The sequence below is a fragment of the Pseudopipra pipra genome, chromosome 15 (assembly GCF_036250125.1).
Source record: "Pseudopipra pipra isolate bDixPip1 chromosome 15, bDixPip1.hap1, whole genome shotgun sequence".
Taxonomy (NCBI): Eukaryota; Metazoa; Chordata; class Aves; order Passeriformes; family Pipridae; genus Pseudopipra; species Pseudopipra pipra.
This window is the reverse complement of record NC_087563.1, coordinates 2,268,688-2,294,800: the sequence shown is the minus strand read 5'-3', so window position 1 is coordinate 2,294,800 and position 26,113 is coordinate 2,268,688. Positions and strand designations below refer to the sequence as shown.

Here is a 26,113-nt window from a genome sequence, read left to right as displayed (position 1 = left end):
CAGAGAGATATCCAGAAGGGGGGATGGCACTTCAGCCTTGCTGCTCCAACATTACAACTGCTGAAAGGGAAGGATGGAGGACAAAAGACTGAGTGGCAAAGAGACAAAAAAGAAAGTGCCTGGATCCAGGAGGCTTTGGGAAGGTGAACAGGGAATGGGAGACACCTCTCTGACCCCAGAACCATTTCTTATTGAGAGTGGACACGGGTAAGAACCAGATGCTGGTGCAGAGCCTGAGATGAGTCCAGCCAGCACTGGAGCTGAGCCGTGGTGTGGGAAGACTTCTCCCAGTGCCAATCCTAGGGAAGGGAGGGTGTTTCCAGGCACTGCATGTACCTGTGGGAGCAAAAAGCCACAGGAAAGGTAGAGGTGCCTGGTTTATCAGCTGGGAAAGAAGCTTGAGGCAGGTCCTCTCTGCTCAGGGACACGGGATTCGGAGCGTTTTTTGAAATAGGATTACAACCAAGAAATAGGACTTCCTAATCCATTCTCTCCCTGACAAAAATAAGACTCGGTGAGCTGCTCAGGTCAGGAGAAAGCACTAATCCCTGCAGCACCCCCGTGCCAAGGTCTGGCAGACCTGGGCTGCCTGGGAGCAGCTGGAAGTGCCCTGGCTGTCTGTGGCAGTGGGAAGGCAAAAGCCCTGTGAGTGGGACAAAGTTGCAGCAGCCAAAGAAGAAAATCCCATGGGGTCGTGATCCTCTCAAACAGCCACTTGGAGCTGGGCAGGGGGCACTTGGAGCTGAGCAAACTGGTGTGGGTGAACCCAGAGCCCCACAGAGCTCCTGGGCAGCCTGCTCTTCCCACAGGGAGGGTGGGGTGATGTCCTGCAGCTCCTTGTGCTGATGGGGTGGTTGGAGTTGCTGGGAAAGCCAACCCCAGGAGGAGCACTGCTGGGGAGAGGTGTGGGAAATAGCACCTGGAACATCCCTCTGGCTGTGGCTGGAGAGCAGGGGCTGAGCTGGGCATGGGCAGGGCGGTGCTTCTGCCCTCCTTCACGGGCTCTGTGGTTCCTCCTGAGCATGCCCTGAAGGGGCAAAGATATTTTTCTCTGCTTTTTACTGCTGAAACCTGACCCTGTCAGACACTGAATGCAGGCGAGAGTCTCCAGGGTCTTATTTCAACCCTCCCTCTCCACCCTCAGCACCTCCACTATCTGATGCCACTCAAATGTTCCCAGGCTCCAGGAATCCTGTGCCTCCCTCAGCCCCATCTCTGATCCCACCGTGCTGCCTCTCCCGACCTCCCTGCCCTGCTCTCATCCCGACCTGCCAAGGGGGAGTGCAAAGCGTGCAGAGAACAGAGGTAAGATTAAAAATCCCCACAGGTTCAAGGGCAGATGGGATGGCAGAGGAGCCCACAGAGGGTGATTAACAGCTCGGTAATGATGCCTGGCCCAGGAAGTCCCTGAGCTGCAATTTGCAGGAGGATGGGGGGTGATTAGAGGGGAACATCGTGTCTGCTTTGCCTGCTCTTTTTTCCTCTTCCCTGGCATCTGCTCTGGGCTCTGTAGGAGAGAAATACTGTGTCATCCAGCCTGTCCTCTGTCCTGCTCAGCAGCACCACACAAGAGAGATCCCAGAAGCCTCCTGTGCTGGGAGGAAGAAGCAGATGAATGTGAGGATGAGCATCATCCCCAAACTCTGCTGGCTGAGAACCCCCCACTGCCCATGGCTGCAGTAGTGACAGGACCCAGCACCTACCAGGGCTCCCTTTCCCAGCACAGTTGTGGGGAACAATCACTAAAAACTGGGGGGTTTTAATGATCTTTCTTATTTTATCCCAGATCAATGGTCCATCCATCTAGAGATGGCCTGAGGGTTTGTGTCACTGCCTTTGTGCACTCCCTGCACTGAAGCCCTGATAGGACATCCTGGCCTTGTCCCTTCCCTCAAACAAATCTCTGAAATAAGATGCACTTTTTCTTGGGGGAAAATAAGGAGTTAAGATGCCAGGAAATGGAAACTGCCCCAGGCCCAGGATGTGGTGGTTAATTGCCCTCTAGACCTCTGTATCTATTCCAAATTTACAGATATACTGCTTCTGGCTCTGGACTTGTTTTTGCTTTAGTTCCTAAATTAGAGTTTTATTCCCCCAAAGGCTTTTACAGACTGTACAATTTACCCTTCCCCCTCCATTTTTTTAAGCTGATCATCCTGGAAGTGTCCTAGGCCAGGATGGACAGGGCTTGGAGCAAGCTGGGCTAGTGGAAGGTGTCCCTGTCCATGGGATATGATCTTGAAGGTCCTTTCCAATCAAGTCATTCTGGGATTCTATAATCCAAATTCCTAATTCACCCACACTCACTTGGTTGAGCCTTGCTGAGCAGCCAGGGGTGGGTTGGGGCAGTTTGGCAGCCATGAGAGAGGGACTGTTTGCATTTTGGTGGCAGTGCCTGGACAGGCTGGAGGCAGGATGTCCATCAGAGGTGCCCAGGGCCATGTGGGGGATGATTCCTCCCCAGGATCCTGGCAGCAAGGCTGGCTGGACAAGGTGGTCCACGTGGTGCACCCCAAAGGGGAGGGTCTTGCAGTGCTGCTGTTTGACCCAGGCCTGAGTTCTGCCTTTGCAAAGCCCCAGATCTGGCAGGGTGAGCACGGGCTCGGTTCCCAGAGCATTTTGTAAGGGCAGATGGCTCGGAGGCAGGAGGCACAAGTGTCAGCACAGCTCGGCACAGGGATGGACGGGGGGAGGCAAAGCTGGAGGAGGTTTCAGGGCAGAGAGCAGCTCCTGTTGCATCTGCTACTGGAATCCCCTCCTGCCCTCCTCCACACCCTGCAGTGCTGACCTTTTCCTGCTCTTAGACTTGTCGACATAACCCGTTAAGTGAACTAGGAATGGTTTCCCGCTGATCTGTGAAAGGTTCTTGGGAATGTCAATGTTTTTTCTCCTGTTTATTGCTGTTATCCGCCCAGCAATTAACTGCATTTCAGTGAGTCCCTCCATTTAGCAGGAGCTGTTGTGCTGCTGCTAAACCTGCCAGGGCCAATTTGACCTGGATTATGTTTGAATACACGATCATATTTCTGTCAAATTTGCAACAGCAAACAAGGCGCTATTTACTCCACATTCACCCCGGTTCCACACTGGCTGGGAAAGGCCAGGCAAGATGGGAGATGGCAGGAAGTTTGCTGGGGAAAAGCAAATTCCACCACATGCTCTGAGCAGCTAAACCATCAGAGAGGGTTTGTGCTGGGGTTGTGCTGGCTCAGTGCTCTGGAGCAGCCCCGGTGGTGACATCAGATGTGGCACCTCACACCCTCCTCTTATGTCATCAGCAAAACCTGGGCGGTGCAGCCTCCTCAGTGCTGTTATACTGCAACATATGAACCACCAAAAGCTCTTCTCCAGGCACCAGGTGTGATGAAATCACAGTATTTTGGCTTTGCTCTAGAGCAAAATCATCCAACAGATGTCAGAATTAGGGAAAGGCCCTCAGGCCAAAAGCATCCAACCCTCCTTTCCCACTGAGGAGTCTCCAATCTCTGAGCTGCACAATGTCCACCTTCCCAACAGCTCTGCTTTGGCTCAGCTCCAGGACAGCATATTCTTGGAGAATCATCCCTTGTTACCTGAGAGATCCCAAACACTTCCTGAAGGCTCTGGCTTGCTGCAGACATCCCAGGAATTCCCCACGTGTATCTCACCTCCCCACACAGGTTTACACATCTCACACTTTGCTTGGTCTGCCTCCCTCAAAAGCAGGTGCCAGGCCACCCCTGGAGGGATGACAAGGTCCCAGTCCTCCATCTCCACCCTCCCAATATCTGCACAGTCTGTGCTGCTCCAGCCCCAAATATCCTTCCTTTCTGATGCTCCCCAGTGCGTGTCTGTCACCTTCCCTCACTTCTGGGGAACAAAAAACCAGCTCTGATGGAGGGGTAGCTGGAGCAGGAGATGCTCTGGAGAAGGGAGGAACCTTGTCACTCTGCAGGGAACTCCTGAGAAGGAGGTAATTTAGGAGAGGGGGCTGTCAGTGCCCACTGGTTCCTTGGAAATCCTGCCAGCCTGGGCAGTGCTGGGGCTGGGAGCCCAAACAAGCACTTCCAGCAGAGACCCAAAGGGTGAAGCCAATCCCTTGGGACAGAGCAGGGCCAAGGCCACCCTCCAGCTGCAGGGATGACAACAGGACCATCAGGACTCCCAGGGTTTTCCAAAGGGCACAGCCAGTCCAAGGGCAACAAGCCAGCAGGTGCCTGGCTGCTGGGAAGAACAGGGAGCAGATGCCCAGCCAGGCAGGAAACAGGGATAAGACACTCAGGAGACACCATGGAGGGTGACTGGAAACCACTGGAAGCTGCCACACTGAGAACAAGCCCAGGAGAAAGCCTGAAGCCCCTGGACAGTGGGCAGTGCAAAGATTCTTTACGACCTCTTTGATTTTTATTCTCACTCCAGGAAAGCAGAATTCTCACCATGTTTTAGAGCTCTCCTGTGTTTTGCTAAAAGCTGGCTCTTAAACACTTCAGCCACCTCCCCCTCAAAGCTCTGGCCAGCTCAGGGTCCTGCCTGCTCTGCCCACAGTGTGCAAACACGGGGTGCTGGGGCAGACACCCCAGCTTGGGACATTCCCTGACATGGGTGAGGCCTCAGGGATTCTCTTTCCAGGCAGGTCCATCAGCTGGCAATGATCCATCATTCCTTCCTACTTTCTAATTCCTCCTCTGATGGATGCAGCCAGCCCTTCTCCAAACCTGACATTTATAGCACCAGTTTTCTCCGGGTATAAATATAACCTGAATGCGTTGGAGTAGCAGGAAAATCGTTTAAATGTTCCCTTTGACAGCGAGTTTGAAGATTGCTGACACTAAAACCACTTACTTATATTGTTCTGTATCATCCTGCACTCAGCCTTCAATCATCCTCATTACAGGTGTGCCAGGCACGCTGCACAGGGATGAGTGAATGAGCTCACCCTCTCCTGCCTGATGCCCAGCCTGTGGCACCTCTTGCCAGGCCAGAGACCCTCATATTCCCACTGGAATACAGGGCAGAGCCAACAGGATGAGCCTCATGTGCCTCAGCCACTGCCCAGGCCTGTCATGGGGTGAGCAGGCACACAGAGGTGTAAACCTCAGGTAAGTGTGGGATGGAGGGAGGGAGGGATGGATGGGTGGGTGGATGGGTGGGTGGGTGGGTGAGAGGGGCACACAGACACACAGGACATGCCTGGACACCTTTGGTCTCTCATGGTGCCAGCTGGGGAGGGCAGCAGCTCTGGCTGGTTTCGGTACCCAAAGTCCTCAGCTGTGTCCAGCCTCCTTTCTTGGGGATGGAAAGCTGGACATGAGCCAAGAGTGTGAGCTCACACTGAGCCCAGAAACCCCCCGTGTGCTGGGCTGCATCCAAAGAGGAGTGGGCAGCAGGTCAGGGGGGATTCTGCCCCTCTGCTCTGCCCTTGTGAGACCCCCCTGCAGAGCTGCCTCCAGCTCTGGGATCCAACAGCACAAGGACGTGGAGCTGCTGGAGAGGGTCCAGAGGAGGCCACGGAGATGCTCCCAGGGCTGGAGCCCCTCTGCTCTGGAGCCAGGCTGGGAGAGCTGGGGGGGTTCCCCTGGAGAAGAGAAGGCTCCAGGGAGACCTGAGAGCCCCTTGCAGGGCCTAAAGGGGCTCCAGGAGAGCTGGAGAGGGACTGGGGACAAGGGATGGAGGGACAGGACAAGGGGGAATGGCTTCCCACTGCCAGAGGGCAGGGATAGATGGGATATTGGGAAGGAATTCTTCCCTGTGAGGGTGGGGAGGCCCTGGCACAGGTTGCCCAGAGAAGCTGTGGCTGCCCCTGGATCCCTGGAAGTGTCCAAGGCCAGGTTGGACGGGGCTCTGAGCAACCTGGGACAGTGGAAGGTGTCCCTGCCCATGGCAGGGGGTGGGATGAGATGAGCTTTAAGGTCCCTTCCAGCCCAAACCAGTCAGTGATTCTATGACTCTGTTATTTGGGTGACAGCACTAATGACACTTGTACGTGCTAGAAAGGTTCAAATTTGGATTCAACATTCATAACACGTAGATTGAGGAAAATTTACAACTCCTGATGTGGATCAGCATCCTCTGACCCCTCTCTGAGGTCTGACTGAATAAAAATCTTGTGGTCCTGTAGGAGCACTGGAAAGCCCAACATGCAAAAATCAGATCTGGACCCGTTTCTCCCCAGCACCAGTGGCTGCTGGCACATGCTGAGCAGCATCGCTGGCAGCAGGGAGGATGAGGTTCCTCTGAGGACCTGGGCACCTTGAGGAGGCCACATTCCCATGGACCTGTGCAGATCCACCCCGGGATGCGAGTCACCAGCGACGGTTCCCACAAGACCTTGATCTTGCTGTGATGGAAACGAAAGCAGAACAACTCCTTCCACTGGGATATTAAAACAGCCCTCAGGCAACTGGTCTGTAGGAGGAGGCTCCTTCCCTCCTTGCTCTCCCAGAGCCTGTCACTGCACGAGGTGGGGGCTGCAGGAGCTGAAGGAGGAGCAGGGAACAGGCAGGTAGTAACACACTGCGCTGACGCACCGGCTCCCGCAGACATGAGCTGGTGATGAGACAAGAACAGGGATTTAGAAGCTGAGGAGAGGGATGAGCCCTCAGGTACTGTGTGTTCTTGTGACTGAGACAAAAGCCAGCCACGGTGTGATATGTGATGGGAATCTGAAGATCTGAGGAAAGATGAGGATAAATGTATTTCCCTGCCCAGCTGCAGGGGCTTTCTGGAATGGGAGTGGGGCTCTCCCAGGGTTCCTGAAGGAGAAATGCTGAAGGGTCTCAACCAGAGCTGTCCAGAGGTCACAGAATCACAGGATTACAGAATATGCTGAGTTGGAAGGGACCCACAAGGATCATCCAGTCCAACTGGCCCTGCACAGGTCCATCCCCAAGAGTCACACCCTGTGCCCTCCTGGAGCTCTGGCAGCCTTGGGGCTGTGCCCACTGCCCTGGGGAGCCTGGGCAGTGCCCAACCAGCCTCTGGGGGAAGAACCTTTAGCTTAGATCCAACCTGAGCCTGCCCTGACACAGCTCCAGCCATTCCCTGGCTGCTGTCCCTGGTCCCCCAGAGCAGAGCTCAGTCCCTGCCCCTCCTCTGCCCCTCCACAGGACATTGTAGACTGTGAAATGGTGTGAAATACAAGAGCAAAACCACTGCAGGAGAAGCAACTCTAAATGATAGAGATATTAAAGGAAGAGTTTGTGATGCAAAGGACTGCCAAGCACCTGGTGACACTGAAAAGAGATGAGCATTGCATGGAAAGTTTGCAGCCAACTGCTCAGCAATTAAAGCCTCCTTAGGAGCAGACAGATCAGGCTGGGCTCTGCTTTCAGGTGTTATTATGCTCATGGTGCCCTGGAGAAATGTGGTTTTGCCTTCTGAGTCCCAAGATGATGGAAATGGCTGTGGTTTTGTCCTGGTACAAGGCTCAGGAAGCTCCACCTGCACGCAGGGCTGGCAGGGGGATGTCCTTGGGCTGCTGGAGCTGCGGCACCGTCGGGCACCGGCTCCCAAGGAGGAGATCACTCAACGTGTGCCCTTGTCTCTGGTGATGCCAGGTGATGTTCTCTCCTGTAAACACAAGGAGAGATGACATATGCTTTGCTTTCTGCTTGGCTGGCTCCAGAGCTCTCCGTGGTTAATCCTGTGCTGAGGTGACACGCTGCGCACCATGGGCCGGGATCGGAGGTGACACGAGTGCTGTGGGAGTGACATGTTGGTGAGCCAGGGTAAGTGAGTGGAAAGGGGTGTAAAACAGTGTTGCTGAGATGCCAGTGGGCAGGGAGGGGCAGGGAGCAGGACACACGACCACCTGGAGACCGGGAGGAGAAAAGGAAGCACACACAGAGCTTCTGGCTTGGAAAATGCTCACCAAGAGCCAGCACTGGATCCCTGCTGGAGTGTGAAAGAAGGGGATGCCAGTGTGCACTTCAGGTCCCATCCTTGGGGAGGAAGGTCAGGGGAAATTCTTGCTCCCCAGTGTTTAAAATGGCAGACCAAGATCATAGGATAACAGACTGGTTTGGGTTGGAAGGGAACTTAAAGACCATCTAGTTACAACCCTGTGCCATGGGCAGGGACACCTTCCACCAGCCCAGGTTGCTCCAAGCCCCATCCAACCTGGCCTTGGACACTTCCAGGGATCCAGGGGCAGCCACAGCTTCTCTGGGCAACCTGTGCCAGGGCCTCCCCACCCTCACAGGGAACAATTCCTTCCCAATATCCCATCTATCCCTGCCCTCTGGCAGTTTGAAGCCATTCCCTCTTGTCCTGTCCCTCCATCCCTTGTCACTAGTCCCCCTCCTCGTGCAGGAGAACTCCCCAGAGAGCTCTCACCCTGCAGCCTCCACAGGGGAGGAGCGGGGAAGGTTGTCCCAGTGATTCCCTGGTGCCAGTGTCCCTGTCCCTGCCCCTCCTCACAGCTGGCTGTCCCCCAGCAGTGCCCAGGGCGTGTCCCCTCAGCCAGGCCGTGTGCTGGGGGCTGGGGGTGGGTTATTGACCTCGGCTCCAGTGGTTTCTCCTCACTCACAATATTTCAGCCAAATCCGTCAGGTCGGTTTAAAACCAGCCAGACTTTGTGCTGTGGTTTTCCTGAACTAAAAAACCCCAACACCTTGTAGGCTACATAACCTTACAGAGGAGACTTCAGAGAGCCCCTTGTTAGCATTCCTGGGCTATTGTGCATGAAAGCAGTGCTCTCTCTAATAACACCAGGGTACCCATGTCTGCCCACGCTGCTGCTGGGCATCCCCTTCCACAGCACTTCCCTTTCTTTAAGGCAGCTCATGCTAAACACCTCTGTAACCCATATTCTGCTCTCCCCATGCATAATTCCCCATCTACAACCAGAAAAATCCCCATCTTCTCTTAACACAGAGGTGTTTTCTTCACTCAAGCTCTGTGCCCGTCGTCACAGTCCCCCCTCCAAACCCTCCTCCACAGAGCAGGGGCACCACGCAGGGAAAATCCAGGTATTGCTGATTCTTCTCCGTGGGAGGCAGAGCTGTGCCCACTCCACCAGCACGCTCTGCACCAGCCTGGATATTATTTTGCTCCCATTTCTTCAAGGAGCTCTGCAGAGCGGGGCCTGGTAAAAACATTTCTTTCTACCAAGCTCAAGGAGGGCTCTGCTGCCTCCAAAGAGCGTCTTCTCACCATCCGAGGGGCTGCTGCTGCCTCTGCCCGCTGGCCCAGCACTGCTCAGAGGAGAGGGAGCACAAAGGCATCTTGGTAGTAACTAATGTAGGGTGCAAGGATGCAAGAAGGAGAATCTGGGAACATCTTGGGTGGCCTGGATGCTTCCAGGTGTCTGTCGGGGGTTTTAGGGTAATTTTTTTGCCCTTATCATTCCCAGGGCACTCGGGGAGCTGCACGATGCTGTCCCTGTGTTTCCCAGGCAGATGTGCTCCACTTAGTCCAGGACACTCTGTGGAGCAGAGGATCCCAGCCCTCCATGTGGGGCAGTCATAGAACCATGGAATGGTTTGGGTTGGGAGGAACCTTAAAGCTCATCTTGTTCCACCCCTGCCATGGGCAGGGACACCTTCCACTAGCCCAGGTTGCTCCAAGCCCCGTCCATCTTCTCCTGGTTTGCTCTGCCATGGGGTGATCCCACAGGCTGCAGGTGTGTCCCCCACTAACCCTAACCCTCTGCCTCACCTTGTCCCCTCTCAAACCAGAACATCCTCACCCCACACCTGCCCCAGCAGAGCCACTCCAAGGGACACGATCCAGGGGATGGATCCAGGCGGCTTTAACTGCCCTTGGCCAAAACAAGCGCTGGTTCCTTAGAGCCAGGGACTTCCTTGGCCCCATTGGGAGGTGCAGGAGCGAGCACCAGACCCCCAGCTGATGTTGCCATCAGGCACTTTGCAGCACAGCCCCTGCCCTGGATGCCCTCTGGGCACCAGCTGCACCCAACTCTCGGCTGCCACATGGCAGTGATGGTGCTGGGAGGAGAATTCCAGAGCCTCCAGCACCAGGACAGGGCTGTGCCCTCACCCCTGGCACACTCCAGGACTGAGCTGTGCCTGAGCATGTTTCCCTGGGGCACAGGACACCAGAAGCCACCAGCTCAGGGCCACAAGTGCATCCAGCTTCCCTTTCCCCTGGGACCATCCCATCATCTCTGTTCCGTGCCTGCACTCAGGCTCCTCTGTGATGGAGAGGGAGATAAAAGCCATGTGAGACCCTGACAAGGGCTTTGAGGCATCCAAAGGGGGGCAGGGGCGAGTTTTATTGCTGGATTAATAATTAACCATGACAAAATGAAATTCAGGATGCTGAGAATTTGAGAGATTCTCCCAGAGCTGAAGTTGCCCACTTCTCACCCAACAAGCGGCTGCTCCCATCACACAACTGTCAGACGTTTTTGGGGGTTCCCCACCTCGTTCCTCCCAGCCCCCTCATGTCCAGTTTGCCCTCCAGGACAGCCCCTCCACCCCACAGTGGGTATTTCCCACAGCCACGTGCGTTCCCCACCCTCCAGCTTTGGGAGGAGCTGGATGCTGCTGCTCCCGAGGAGTGATATCCTGGCCAAGCAGACTTGGCACTGAGAAGGGGACAATTCACAGCCAAGACAACTTACCTGGATTGAATTAATCCAAGGCAGCAGCAGCCCCTTCCCAGCCCTGTGACAGCGTGTGCGTGCACGGCTCGGTGCGTGTCTGCCAGCACGAGCCACGAGCAGGAGATTGGCACAGCTCTCTGATAACAAATTGTGCAGAGAACAGCAAGAAAAGGGAAAAAAATCCTGACTTTGATGTGCACTATCTCCCATCTCCAGCACAGCGGAGTGGCCCTCGCCAGCTCCCTGCTCTGCACAGATGAGGATGGATACTGCAGTCCTGGAGGAAAGGGATTGGGCTGGAAAGGTGTGCAAGGTGCATATCTGGGGGGAAACTGGGGGGACTTGCTCTCAGCATCTCATCTGATTCGTTGCCTAAGAGAGGGCTCAGGTGCCACTGCTGATGGGCACTGGAAATTTGGTTGAGCAAGAGGCAGAGAAAACAGCAAAGTGTCCCAACTCATTATGGTAGAGGAAGGAAACTCATTGAGAAAGGATAAATGGGAATATTAGTTGCTGATTAGTGGGTAATTGTTAGTTGTCAGTGTTAGGGTATGGAGCCCACTGCTGCAGATCACAGAAGAGAATCACAGAATCACAGACTGCTTTGGGTTGGAAATCTTAAAGACCGTCTTGTTCCATTCCCTGGGACACCTTCCACTATTCCAGGTTGCTCCAAGTCCCGTCCAACCTGGCCCTGGACACTCCCACGGATGGTGCAGCCACAGCTTCTCTGGCAGATCTTACCCCCAAACTCAGGCCAAAGGGCTGTCAAGGTTACAAAATTCAGCTTCCAGCAGCGTCAGCTCATTTCTTTCCAGGATGAAGGTTTATCATACGAGAAATTTGGTTTCTTAATCCCACTTCTCTTATGAGGGGGCAGTTTGGGAGCTCATTGCTCCAGAGCTAGAAAGGCAGTACCAATTTCTAGCTGGGATTTCACAGTCCCTTCACCCCCGCTCAGTGTCATATCAATATTCTCCTTAAATGGCACTGGGGTTTATTTTCCTTGTGTTATAAACAGCAGCTAAATTCCTGCTCAGCCTCTCTGAAATATGGCTGTGAAAATCAAGGATATGAGCTGACTTATCAGGGGAGAAAAATACCAGAAGGACTAATGCCTGGCTCAGGGGCTGCACAGCCACAGAATAACAGTGTTTCTGCTGCCAGGCAGGAGCCTGGGGCAGAGGGGGACTTTGGGAGACTCCTGGCATTACCAGGAAGGCACAAATTCCAGCCAAGAAAAGTAAAGGCCATGCAAGCATCTTCCAAGAGCAAAATGCAGGTTTTTCCAGCCCTGGACAAGCTGCCAGTCTTAGGAAAAGGCTCTACAGAGATGCTGAGTCCTTGTAACACCCAACCTGTATCCATGGGGTTTTCCTTTTGGCAGCCTGTTCCTTTGGTCTGAGGCAATTTTTATTGTCTCATGCAATATACAGCTGAGGAAGTTTGAGGATTGAGTACAGTAAAACATCTTTTTAGAGCACATTCCTACCAAGATGCTCTTGATGTTCCTCCCTTGTGCTTGTTGTAGCTGAAGGAGGTCACAGCAGCAGACTTTGTTGTGGGTTTGTGTGCTCGTGTGCAGGCACATAATGCAACCAAGATTTGAGAGTACAGCCTCACACAGAGCAGGAGCAGGATACATTATTCATCATCAAGGTAACACTAACAAGATGAGAACATTTAGTTGTTAAATGTTGGAAAATGGAATCAAAAAAGAAAGGCCATTCCTGTGTCAAGAACTCTGTGACTGTGTCCTGCAAATCCCTGCAGTTGCCACACAGTTGTGTGTCAGTATTAAAATGAAGCTAAAGCATTATTTTAGAGAGGCTTTTGGGGGGGTTGGCCCCTTCCAATCCCATGGGACAATCCAGCTTGTGATCCCCAGGCAGGGTGTGGGAGGAGGGGGAAGCCTACAGTCCGTGGGTTGGAACTCAGCCCTGACCAAGGGACATTCCTCCAGCCCCAGGGGTCCCTGGGACCCTCGGGGGGGCTGTCCTTGCTCCAGCAGCAGGAGCCCTGGCCGTTCCTCTTTCCATGACCCAAAGGCAGGTGAATCCCAGCCCGTGTGCCTCACACACTATCCTTGACTCCTGTGCCTCCGTGTCCCCATGACACAGCTCCAGACAGCGACTGAAGCGTCTTGTATTTCCCAGTCCAGCCAAACTGCAGCGTGTCACTGAGTCATTTGCTGGAATCAAACCAGATGACACTGTTGAACCAGCTGCCAGGTCACTGCTCTGCTTTCTCTGAACCTGGGGTTTCCAGCTGGGTATCCCTCATCCAGGGACCTCTGTGTCCATGGGGCCAGCCCAGCGTGACAAGAACAACACTGCAGGGACATCTATCCCAGGACTGCCAAGGCCAATGGTAACACAACAGTCAACAAGACATATGCCCTCAGGCAGGCCTCAAATATTAAATTCCCCAGTGGAGTGGAGTTCCCAGCTTTAATAATTATACTTATCCAGTTCAGCAAAGGCCCTTGAAATCTTCTGATGGAGAGTGCATAATTTAAGTGCAAGGTACTTGTATTGTTGTTAGTGGTTAGTGGTTAGATCTGTGCCAGGTCTGCTCTCCTTTAACATCTTCATTTGATCTGAAAGAGGGAGGGTAAAGAGCATGTTAATTAAATTTGCAGAGGATATGAAATGGGAAGGTGCTGCAAATCCTGGTGAGGACAAAGAGCTAAAAGATAATGCACTGGGAAAGAAGGGTCAGGCATAGGAAGGAAATAGCCAAATGAAATTCATTCTGAACAAATGCAAAGTAATCCAGCTGGGGAAATATAATTTAACACCATGGAGACTGGGAGAGAGACATTTGGAAAGCAGTAATACCAAGGGCCTGAGGGACAGCAAATTACATTGGGATTTGTGATACCTTGTGGTGGCTGCAGAGCAGGAGCTGTGAACAGGCAGCTCAGGCTTTTCTGACCAAGAAAGAGGGCAGGTTTTGTGTTCTCATGCTCGGGCTGCCGCTCAGTGCCACACTCCCTCTGTGTGCCAAGTGTCAGGGGGTCAAAACATCCATCACTTCAGCAAAACCAGAGATATTTGAGTTTGAGGCAGCCCAGGGTGTGTTCGGGGCCAGCACAGCATATGGGGTCTGTGAGAGCATCCAGAATCCCCAGTGCACCCTTCCCTGCACACCCATATCTGCAGCCCCACACTTGGATCAGGCTATGGATCAGGGAAAGCATCAGCTCTGTGCTGGGGGGTCTCAGCACCACATACAGGTACGTGGGCTGAGCACTGGGCTCCTATCCCACCCTCAGGAGCACAGAGCCAAAGGCAGCTCCTCAGCCACATAGAAGCACTCTGGAATTCCCCACTGCCACCATCTCTCACCCTGCAGCCACCACATCAACACTCTGGCATCACCTGCCAGGGAATTCTGCTGCCAGCACCTCCACGTTCCCACCATTTCCTTCTCCATCACCTCCTGCATCGGTGTCACCACGGCACTGCTGTCCCTGGCTCTGCCTGTCCCACCATCCCAGCACCAGCACCAGGCACTGGGAATATTTTAACTTGGGACCAGGTGCTCCCAAGGCATCACCTGCAGTGGGATTACGGCCCTGCACTGTCCCCACAGCAGCGTGGCCTCCCCGGGGGCTGCTCCCTGTCCCCCCGGGAATCACCAGCGTGGGCCATGCTCCACACCCCCGGGTGTGGTGTGACTGTCTCCCCGCAGAGGTGGGCACTCCTCCCGTGTCCCGGTGTCCCTCAGCCCCGCAGGACCCGCCTGCTCCCGTCACGCCCAGCCAGCCGTGCCGAGCCGACAGCTCCATTTAAGACAAGCAGCAAGTTTCCAAGAAATCCTGCTGCCTTCAAAGCCAGCTTGGCATGAATATTTCAGTGCATCTGCCTGGCCCCGGGTCCCACACCGGGGCAGCGGGAACTGGCATTGCAGGGGCACCGTGTGCAGGGTCGCCGTGTCCCTTGTACACCGTGCTCCGTGTGCTCCGTGTGCTCGGTGTGCTCCGTGCCCCCGGCCGTCCCGTGCCGGGGGAACCCCGGGGTCACCGTTCCTGCCCTGCACAGCGGGATCCAGGAGCTCCCAGCGCGCACGGAGCCCCGGGGAGATGCCCCGCTCCCGCCTGCCCTCCCTGCACACCAGAGCGCCCGGGGCAGCGCACGGGCTGTCACTCGTGCTCTGCAGACAAGTCCCCTTTGCCAAAGTCGCAGCTTGGCAGCTCGGCCCATCCCCGTCCCCATCCCCCTGCCCGCAGCTCCCGTTCCTCACCCTCGGCTGGATGCGCTCGGCGCATCCCCCCCTTCCCCGGCTCCTCACGGCTGGGCTGCCCGGCCCCGGGGGGCTGTGCTGGCTGTGCCAGCCCTGCCCGCGCCAGGACGGGCGGCTCGGGAGCCGATCCACACGTCTGGGGGGGCACGGAGGGGGCCGGGCAGCAGGGCTGGGGGGGGAACCAATGCACCGTTCATTAGCCTCACTCCGCCTGTCCTAATTGCCTGTTCAGGCTGAAACAATTGTGTTAGAGGCTGCTCTGCCTAATTATTATTGTTCTTTTAAAAATAATGGGGGAGGGGGAGGAGGGGGAAAGCGGAGAGGGGAAGGGAAGAGGGAAGGGAGGGAGCAGGCGGGCAGGGGAAAGGGCAAGGCGGGAGGAGCGGAGGACGGGATCCAGCAGCTTGTAGACTAGGTGACTTGTTTAATGACTGTGAGCTCGGAGGCTGGTAGGGAATAAACAGGTCTGGAATTGGTTGGCCCCCACCCCGCCTCCCGCCTGCCCCCCCGCTCCCTCCTGCTCACACCGTGTTTATATCAGAGTGATCAGAGGGAGAATAAAAGCCCATCTCGTGTAACAGAGGGAGAGGATTTAATCTGTGTGCCTGGGACTTCAGTAAACTGCGAACATCGATCCGAGCCGGTGGGGAAAGAAAAGAAATTTAGAGACCAATAAAAGTATATTAAAAAAACTTCCCCGGCCCTCTCGCCTGGGTGGGGGCGATGCCGCGGGGCTGCAGCCGGGGAAAGAGCCCACCCGCGGGGCACGGAGGGACCCAGGGGCTTTCTGAGGTTCCCGGGGGGCTGGTTCCAGGGCCGGGGGGCAGCAAACGGCCCCGAGAGCCCCCCGTGCTTGCCTGGGGGTGCTGCGGGGCCGGGGGGCTGAGAAGCGGAGGGTCTGGCAGCCAGTCTGACACTTAAGGAATTAGCTCTGCATCATTTGGAGTTTTCTGCTCTACTAATTTTCAGCCGGCTCCTCATTTGTGTCTTTTCCCCCCCACATTTTAAAGGGGCAGCATCCCGGTTTCCCGGGACCTCCCGGGGCCGGAGGGGCAGGGCTTGGTCCCGCTGCTCTACTGGTTCATGTCCTCTCTTGGCAAAAAATGGCACATTTTTCCCTCTTCTCCAGCGAGCTCTTCCACGGGCTGTGCATTGTGTGTCGTTCCCTTGCTGTCGTTGTCACAGCACCGGGATCCTCCCCAGGACAGCAGCTCACCTGTGGCGGCATCTCTGCACCCAAAACCTCCCGTGGAGGTTCCAGGCTCAGCAAACAAATCCACCCAGCCCTGACTTTGCCCTTTGGTGTTTGCTTTTGGCTCACATCTGAGGTCTCATCTGCACTGGCCTGGCGGTTGATGAAAACAGACTTTCAGTCGTGTGGTGACTGTGCACTTTAGACTTTTGTGGGGGGGAGGAGGAGGGAATATTTGATCAGAGGTTTGTATTCACCACACCCAGCTCTCTGTGTTGGGCAGAGGAGCGGGAGAGAAACGTTGTCCTGGCCTGGGAGGGAGGGAAGCAGGGGGCATGTGCACCAGTTGCTCAGTGTGATGTGGACAGTGCAGCGATGTGTCTGCCTGTGGCAGGGTTAGAGGTGAGAACATCCCAAATCCCCACTGCCCATCAGCAGGATGGCTCTGCTTTCAGGACACAGCTGGTGGGGCAGCATCCAGTCACCTCTGGTTCCAGCTACAGCTGCCACAAGCACATCAGTCCTGGCTTCAGCCCCCTGTGCTGGCTCCAGCTCTTATCCTGACTTAATGCTTGGTGAAGTGGAGGGACCGTTCCCAGCTCTGCTGTCCCAGCCCGTCGTGGGCACAGCGGCGCGCTCCTGGCACTGCAGATGACAGAGCCCAGGCACTGGCAGGAGCCTGCCTGGCAGCAGGAAGAGGCTCCACGCCAGGCAGATGGGCCCAGGGGCTGTGTGACCTTTCCAGCTTTGCTTTTCCAGCACGGGAGCAGGCCGAGGACACAGCGTTCCAACAGCCCTATCGCTTTCCTTCCCTTCCCAGCAGAGCCCGGCACTGATCATCCCATTAACAGTGACCAGCCAAGCTAACAAAGGAAATCAATTAAATAAAAAAAAATAAATCAGGATCCAAGCCTGAACCCAGGCCCAGACACAGCTGTTATCCTGCACAGACACAGTTGTTATCCCACATGAGGAGAAGTACCAGAGACTCCCCCCAGCCGGCTCAGGGCTCTGCAGCTCTCTATCGATTGGCCATCGATGGCCTCCAGGCACTGCTGTCATGGGCTGGCAGACACATAACCCCACCCCAGCTCATCCTCCTGGACCTCCCAGGCTCCTCAAACTGCAGTCTGGGGACTCTGACCGTTGCCAAAAAAATCCCATCAGCAGCACTGACCCCTTCTAGTGTGGCTACAACCGTGTGGTTGTTACTGGAACATCCCACCCCTCTGGTGCCAGCAGGTCCCCTTCACCCCAGCCCTGATATCCCCTTTAAAGCCAGAAGGTAACTCTGTGCATCCCCAAAGCAGTGCCTGTGTTGGCTGAGCCTGCTGACCCCTGTTGCAGGAGCACCTGTGGGCTTGCATGGATGCGGTGTGATCCTGTTTGGATTTGAGCCCACCAGTCCATGTCCTGGGCATCACCCTCACCCTCACCTTGTGCCCACCTTCATCCCCAAAGGTACTTTTCCTCCCCCCTAATGCTTCCAACCTCCCCCGCCCCACCACTGGTGCCCCTGTGCCTCTGACACACTCAGTCCTTACCAGTCCCCCAACCCTCCCCTGCTCTGACCAGGTGAAGCCCCCCTTGCATCTCAACAGGGCACATGAGCTGTTCCTCCTCCCACATGGACAACATGAGCACTTCCCTCACACCCCCACAGACCCCCACAGCACAGAAACACCTCTTTCCACCCCCCACACCACGATCTCCCTCGTTATCCCCTCCAGCCCTGCTCCCCTCCAGTGCTGTGACAACCTTCCCCTTTAGTGGTTCCTTCCCTGCTGCCAGCTGAGGTTGCTTTGCAAACCCCCCTGGCCCAGTCAATTCAGCAGGAGCCACTGTGAATATTCCCAGCAGGATTTCCTTGGTGTGAAGCTGCAATTCCTGTGATACCCCCCACGCACAGACTTGTTTCCTAGCACTGTCTGCTGGCTCTGGTGCCATCCCTGCAGGGCCAGCCCTCCACAGGGCGCTGTCACCAGGGCTGACTTCTGCCCCATAGGAGAGGGAAAGAGAATTCCCCCAAGGGGAGATGCAGTGCTCCCTTTCAGTGGAGCAAATGCTCTTTTATTCCCCACTTAAGGCATGTTTCCAAGCCATTGTCCCTTCTGTCTGAGTGCTCTGCTCATAGCCAGGGGCAGCAGCTCCCACTCCTGATGGAGCAGCAGGCACTGGCTCCAGGCTTTCCCACCACCTCTGTGTGTGGGCATGGAGGGCTGGACCTCCTGCCCTTCCTGACACCTGCTCTGGCAGTGCCTGTGGAGCTGCACCATGGATCACCCTCATCCTGCTGTGTTTGGAGACCCAAATATGACTGCAGAGCTCATCCCGTGCCTCCTCACCCAGGCTGGGAGCTGGCAGTGTCTGGGTGAGGGGAACCAGGTTCTCCCACCAGGAGTGGCTGGGAGGGCAGTGCTGCTGGGCATGGCAGTGCTGAGGCTGCCAGGGACACACCAGGACTGCTCTGTCCTCGTGTTCCTCCTGAGACATGGCTTTTGGGACCAAACTCTGCATCTTGACCCAACCTGGGCTCTGGGGTGCTCAGCACAAGAAAGATGTGGAGCTGTTGGAGTCCAGAGGAGGCCATGGAGATGGTCTGAGGGTTGGAGTCCCTCTGCTCTGGAGCCAGGCTGGGAGAGCTGGGGGGGTTCACCTGGAGAAGAGAAGGATCCAGGGAGAGCTGAGAGCCCCTTGCAGGGCCTAAAGGGGCTCCAGGAGAGCTGGAGAGGGACTGGGGACAAGGGATGGAGGGACAGCACAAGGGGGAATGGCTTCCCACTGCCAGAGGGCAGGGATAGATGGGATACTGGGAAGAAATTGTTCCCTGTGAGGGTGGTGAGGCCCTGGCACAGGCTGCCCAGAGAAGCTGTGGCTGTCCCTGAATCCCTGGAAGTGTCCAAGGCCAGGTTGGATGGGGCTTGGAGCAACCTGGTCTAGTGGAAGGTGTCCCTGCCCATGGCAGGGGGTGGGATGAGATGAGCTTTAGGGTCTCTTCCCACCCAAACCAGTCAGTGATTTCTCTGGTTTCAGTGATCTCTCCCTGGGCAGGGGTCCCTCCTGACATCCAGACACGAGCTGGGGGTGAACACCACGGGGTCTGCTCTGACTGTCCCAACAAGGGAACTCAGGGATTCACCCCAGAGCAGACCCCAGCAGGAGCTATGACACCTCCAGGGTGGCTGGTGACAGACCTGGGGTGACAGGGAGGAAGCACTGGGTGGGTGCTGAGAGTGCAGGGGCTGTGGGAGCACCAGGGAGAGGGGGAACAAGGGGAACATCATCCCCAGCCAGAATAATAGATGCTATATTGTGTGGAGACTAAACAATAAGAGCTCTGGCCTTGAACAGAGATGACTGTAGAGGGATGTGATTAGAGTTTTGTAAAGCCATGACTAGCACAGGCAAAGTGATTACTGAGTGATTATTCACAACTCCTCATTATGTACGAACAAAATGAAATTGTCCTGCAACTCATTTAAGGCAAACAAAAGGAAGAACCTTCCCCTGTGGTGCATTATCACGTTGAGGAGCTCATTGCCATCAGAGAGACCCACAGCTACCAAACATCAGCATGGGAAACTTGGGATGGGCAGAGGAGGCATCACCCCAGTTTCTCACCCACTGCTGGCTGCTGCCTGACCAGAGGAACCTCTGCTCCGAGTCCATTGCTTGCTGATGTGATTATCCCTGCATGAGTGGGTCGGGAAGGAGGCAACAGAAACCCAATGGAGTGGGATGTGGCCAGGAGCAGCTCTCAGGATCACCCAAGTGACAGTAATCAAGATGTTAAGTGACAAACGCCTGACTGTGCAGCTCAGCAGCCGAGCAGGAGGGTCAGGGGGGTGGGAGCAGCTGCTTGGCACGGGGCACTGGGCTGACACTCACAGCTACCTCGGGGACACGGGCATGGAGGAGCTGCCAGCAGGTGGAAAAAAGAGGGATGGTGAGAGCATGGGCAGAAAGTGCTCTGCTTTCAGGTGTTTGCTCTGAGTTAAGAAGATCTGGAGATACAACTGCCTGGGCAGGGGCAGAGGAGGGGCAGGGACTGAGCTCTGCTCTGGGGGGACCAGGGACAGCAGCCAGGGAATGGCTGGAGCTGTGTCAGGGCAGGCTCAGGTTGGATCTCAGCCAAAGGTTCTTCCCCCAGAGGGTGGTTGGCACTGCCCAGGCTCCCCAGGGCAGTGGGCACAGCCCCAAGGCTGCCAGAGCTCCAGGAGGGTTTGGCTGATCCTCTGGGGCACAGGGGGTGACTCGTGGGGATGGGCCTGTGCAGGGCCAGGGGTTGGACTGGATGATCCTTGTGGGTCCCTTCCAACTCAGCACATTCTGTGATTCTGGGTAGGTGGATGGAGCAGGCTGGAAAACTGAACAGGAAGGAGCAGCACGTTTAAAGGAGAAGTAAGGGGTGGTCAAAGTTAAGTGACATAGGAGATGAACACATGCCAAAAAAGAAGGGCTTGAGAGGGCTGCTAGGAAGAAATGAGGAAGCCAAGGAGGCAGGAGCAGCTGAGGTGCCATCAGTAACATGAGATGAAGAGCTGGGAAACCAGGAGCTGCAGGCAAAGGGGGTCTCTTAGCCCTGTGTCTCAACTGTGCTAGGGAGTATCTACAGCCTGGTTTCCAGGAACACAAGCCCTGGCTCAGCTTTGCAGCAAAGCTGTGGGAGCAGCTCTGCAGGCTGAGGAAGCAACACGAGGACTCTGCAGTGTGAAAAACGGGATCCGCGCCTGGCGGGGGAAAAGCGGAATCGTCGTGTCCTTCTCCCGCCCACGACACTTGTGTTGTGGCGCCGTCATCGAGGGATGGACTGACCCAAAAAGATGGGAAAATGGGTCAGAAGTAGTTTGAAGCCAGCCTGGAACATGTTGTGGTGCCTGGGGTCCTTTGGGAGGTGGCAGAGGGACACATGCACTCAGCACCACCTGCACGGACGGCTCCGACAGCACCTCCCCAGCTTCTGCTGTGGTGTGGGCTACAGACAACTGGAATGCTCTGGATCCAGGATCAGCAGAGTTAGGCCTTTGAATTTCTTCAGTTTAATCCAAAGGTTTAGCATATTTTAAATTATTTTGCCTTTTCAAGTTAAAAAAAACCCCAAAAGTCAATATTTTTGATGTTACGAGATGCACAGGAAATCTAGTGCTGACCAGCTTCCTAAATTTCTTTAGCCCAGGTGCTTTTCCAAGGATTCAATGCAGCTTATTTCACTCCGGATTTGAAGAGAGAGTTTGCCTTTAACTGTGTTTGAAACCTTTTAATAGATTGGTTAATGATTGATTGATTGATTTGGGTAAATCTTTCAGCAAGCTGGGTGCCCCAATTGATGCTCACCTTGCCAGGATGCCCACTGTCCATTGGAGGAGGCAAGTCCCAATGTTCCCAAGGCCCTTTGGGACAGCTCAGCCCATCAGGGCCCACAAACCTTCCAAGGCTGTTGGTGTTTCGTGGGGGAATCACACGAGAGGGTGGTGGGTCCAACGGGGATGAAAAACATACATCAACCATCTCAAAGAGATGAATCCATGGAGAAACCCAGAGTTTGTCCTCCAAGAACTGACAGCAGAGAGATTTAGTTCACTTCAGAAAGTGATGCTTTAGCAAAGTGACATTCCAGATATTTAGCTGCTTTCCCGGAGTGAAAGGCTTCCCAGCTCACTTCACCGCCCGGCTCCGTGGCCGCAGCAGCAGCAAACAGCTCTGATAGGGTTACAAACTGAAATCTGCGTGTTGGGGACCGGTTTTCCTAAATGTGGTGTGATCACAGAGAGGGTGACTGATTAATTTGTAATGGGAAACCGTGGAGATGGGAGTGCAGGATAGAGGGAGCCCAGGGAGCCGCGGACGCTGGGAAGTGTCGGCAGCTTATCTGACGTTCCATCAGGTGCCTCTGCAGTCCAGCAGCTCCTGAGGTACCAGAGGGGCTTTCAAGGGCTAAATCTCCAACAACATTGTGAAGTACACAAATGAGAGAGACACTTGATACAATAATAGGTAATAGGGAAAGGACATTGTAAAATAAATACGGAGCATCTTCAGGTAAGTGGAGCATGTTCAGCTCAGCAGAAATCCAGGCAATTAACCCACCACGGAGGTGGTGGCTGAGGTGGATCCATTAGCAATTACACACGAGGAGCTGTGCAGGACACTGGGCTTCAAGGACCTGCAAGGACAAAGCCCAGTGTTTCACCTTGCAGCAGCCCCAGTGGTCGAACACTCACGCCCAGCACATCTCAGTCCAGCTCCCGACGGCGCAGAAATCGCTGAAACAATTAATAGACCTTGTGCCTGGCAGCACCCACTGGAGATGATAAACATTGCTCAACGGGAAGACTTCAGCAATCAATATCCAAACGAACCTCATTTGTTTCTCATTTGAAAATAAGCTTACTAGGTGACAGATATCCTCCAAACAGTGAGGAATAACAAAAGATTGCTTTCATCTCGGAGGAGCCCTTAGCAACTGGCACAGGAGGGGTGGGGGAAGGCATGGCAGATCTCTCTGCTGAGGCTCTGCAAGAGCTGTAGGGAGGAAAAAGATGCTACAGCTGCAGTATTGGAACTTCAGGCAGCAGGAGGGAATCACAGAGTCATGGAATGGTTTGGGTTGGAAGGGAACTTAAAGCTCATCCAGTCCTACTCTCTGCCGTGGGCAGGGACACCTTCCACTAGCCCAGGCTGCTTCAAGCCCTGGCCTGGCCTGGAACACTCCCAGGGATGAGGCAGCCACAGCTTCTCTGGGCAACCTGTGCCAGGGCCTCCCCACCCTCACAGCCAGGAATTCCTTCCAACCTGCCCTCTGGCCATGGCACGGCAGCTGATCCTGCTCAGGGAAGGGGAAACCTCCCCTAAACCCAGCACAGTCACAGATGGAGCAGCTCTGAGGCTGGATGTCCTCATCACCCACTCCAGGATCTGCATCCTCCTATTCTCTTGTCATTCCAAACCTGTCTGAGCCCTGCTGCTTAGCTTGCAAAATTTGACAATGGTAGTACGGATGCAAATAAATTTGGCAGGATTTATAGGGTTTAGTGTCCATGTGTGCTCGAAGGGAATTCATGTTTGAACACGGCTCCTGCAGATGTAGGACAGGGCCCCAGGAAGATTTCTAACACATTTCCCTGCAACACACTCTCAGTAAACAAGAGGAGGTGTGGGCACAAACCAAGATCTTCCCAAACAATAGCAGCAGGGCTGCAGGAGCCCCAGCTCTGGAACTGCATCCTCAGCAGCCTGAAATGGGTGACAGAAGGAGGGTGGAACAAGATGATCTTTAAGGTCCCTTCCAACCCAAACCATTCTATGAATTACCAGGCAAAGTAATTCCAGTGAAATCCTCACGTCCCTTCAACGATGGAGAATCACCTGTGGCACACAGGGCACCAGCATTCACAGCTGCCCTGCCCTGAGACCTCCAAAGTGCAGACACAACATCCCACAGAGGGACAGAGCTTCCAGCAGCCCTTCACCGGCCACCTCCATCCCCACCAGACCCTTCAGCGTCGTGTTCCCAAAGGGAACATCCTTCTCCTGCATGGAGCAGCAAAGCCCCTGAATGTGTGTGAGGCTGAGAGGTTTTTAAATCTGCTTCCCAGCAATGGCAGTCACCCAGCAACTGGAGGGCACAAAGGGATAAAAGGCTGTTGGGAAAAACAGTGATTGGACTGGCCCAAAACCCATTTCAGCTGTTTCCACCCCGGAATTCAAACATCCCCTAAAAATAGGTTGAGAAGAGACACATAGGTGGTCTGTAAGAGTTTTTTGGGGGCAAGCACTGGGGAGCTCTGCTCCATGTGACCCATGACCAACACCCCCAAGGAGCTGGGAGGCAACTGGTGCTCAGTCCCTACCTGGGAAGCGCTGGCAGCTCGGGAATGCTCCACGGTTCAGTGCTTTTTGGCACATCCCTAACAGTATCACTGCAATTATCCTGTTGTTTAGGTGTCCCTGAGGAATGGAGAGAACCTCATTATCTGGCAAACTGAGGATTTGGATGTGCAGGGGATGTCAAGGAGGATTTTGAATGTGGAGCCCCATCAACAGAGAGCTGCCCATCCATCCGCCAGATCCTTCCAGCTCCCACTGCCCCTCCAAAGGCAGCAGCAACAAATCAGTCCGAGCCAATGGAAAGGAAAGAAGAGGAGAAAGCTCTGGAGGGGTTAACGTGCTCTTGAGCATGGTTCAGTGAAATTGTCAAAAAATCCCTTCTGACAAATTGCCTGAGAAGAGAGAGAAAAATATAAAGAGCCGAGTGCATGGTAATGATTTCTGAAAAGTTCCCCAGCACCAAAATGGCAAAATACCATTAGCAAAGCAAATTGTATTTTGTGTGCATAATTCACACCAGGACACGGGATCCAGGCGGCCCCGCTTCCCATTATTAATGGGACACCACTCCAAGGCTTCTGCAAAGCTCTACTCGCGCTGCCGGGAGCGCAGGGCAGGGGTGGGCTCTGCTCCAGGGAGGGGAGGGCAGCCCCAGCCCACATCCCTGCGCTTCTCCGTGATGCACGGGCTGGGAAACGCCGCGGGATTCGCTGTGCACGGCTGGGCTGTGTGTGCAAGGCTCAGCTCCAGCCAAAAGCGCATCAGAACCCTCCTCCCCGAGCCGTGCCCGCCGTGCCGGAGTCACCCCGGCTCCCACCGCTCCTCTCCTGGCCTTGGGAGTGGCTCCTCAGAGCAGGTTGCTCGCAGGACACCGGCTTCAGCGATCTCATTTCCCCTCTCTTTTTCATCCCCCGCTGCCGGGCAGCCTGTGGGTGGCTCTTTGCATGTGCCGGTGCCTCCCGAACCAGCCCAGCCCGACGGAGCCGTGCCCCACCCCGGCTCCCGAAGCTCCTTCCCAAGCGCTCCCGGGTGACTCAGTGCCCTGCTGAGCAGCGACCAGACGGATTGACTCCACATGCTCACGGACAAACCTGACCCGTCCTGCTCACAGCCCTGGCTCTGACACATTCCTGGCGCCTCCAACACCCCGGGACAAACAACGAGGCTGGGGGGCGCCCAGCTGGCTTTTAGAACCCCCATCAAAACATTCCCTGCGTTACCTGCCTGCTCTGGGGGTGCTCTGGTGGAGGCTGCTTGTTGAACGCACGGTGGATGTGCTTTTGCAGTGGCTGTTTTATGGGAACCAAGAGGCTCAGGCCAGTCCACGGGCAGGGCTGGGATGCAGCCGCCGACGCTGCTCTGCCCGATTTTCCAAACCAAACGCCATGCAAATCCTGCTTTTGTGATGAAATAAAAGGGAACCTCCGTGGCACCACAGATCCTGGCACCTGTGGCGGGGCTGTTGGCTCTCAGGGGCACAGCCCAGTGAGACCCTTCGGGCTGCGGGTCACGGAGCGGTCCCACTCCTCCCAGAACCCATTGTTGGGTTGTTTCTGTTCCTCCCCTCCCAGTCCCGACACTGGCACCCCGACACAACAGGGCAGCAGTGTCTGGCACAGCGGTGTCGTGCCAGGACGCCAGCCCAAAGGGCGAGGAGGAGCGCGGGCCGGGCAGCACGAGGAGCCAGGCTGGATTTTGGTCATGGAAAGGCTCTGTAATTCATTACCCATGCCCCAGGACAGGCAGGATTGTAATAAACACCTTCTTTGAGTCCTGTAGAGAGAAGTTACATGAAAATTACCTACTTTAAAAGAACATTAGCATTTCAAAGTCAAACATTAGGAGACGGTGGAGCTCGATGACTGTGCACTGGCAGGGTTGTGCTTTGCCTCTTTGTACCCTGCATTGCTTTTCATCTCCCCTTTGTGCGTTGTTCCCGACTGGATGGGTTGGATACGGGACCTCCCAGACCACTCCCCAGGCTTCCACTGTTGGATCAAGAAGAAATGACTAACAGCAGGTTGTGCTCCTCATTATTTGGCCTCAAAGGAACAGTGGAACAGGCTCCTCCAGCACATCCTGCAGCAGCAGAGGTCGAGCCAAGGTTGTATTCCCGGGTCTGGGTGATTAAAAAGACATTTCCCTGCCCTGGTGTAAAGCCATGGAGTGCCCACATCCCAAGTGGTCCCTGCAGTGCTGGTGCTCTGATCTCCAAAACACTTGTGAGCAGCAGGACAAGGATGGAAACGATCAGGGACATGAAATGGCCTTTGCAGGGAAGAAGCTGAGCAAAGGAGAGC

General features: G+C 55.1%; 1 protein-coding gene and 1 long non-coding RNA gene across 2 annotated transcripts in view; both read left to right on the top strand.

The window, feature by feature from the left end:
• PCDH1 (protocadherin 1) overlaps window positions 1-26,113 on the top strand; it is a 151,329-nt gene that overhangs the window by 111,061 nt on the left and 14,155 nt on the right. The gene's annotated exons all lie outside the window — the stretch shown is intronic.
• On the top strand, window positions 935-24,304 carry LOC135422356 (uncharacterized). The gene is made up of 3 exons (XR_010434448.1): window positions 935-1,305; window positions 4,874-5,078; window positions 23,928-24,304. It is a non-coding gene; the product is annotated as an uncharacterized LOC135422356 (long non-coding RNA).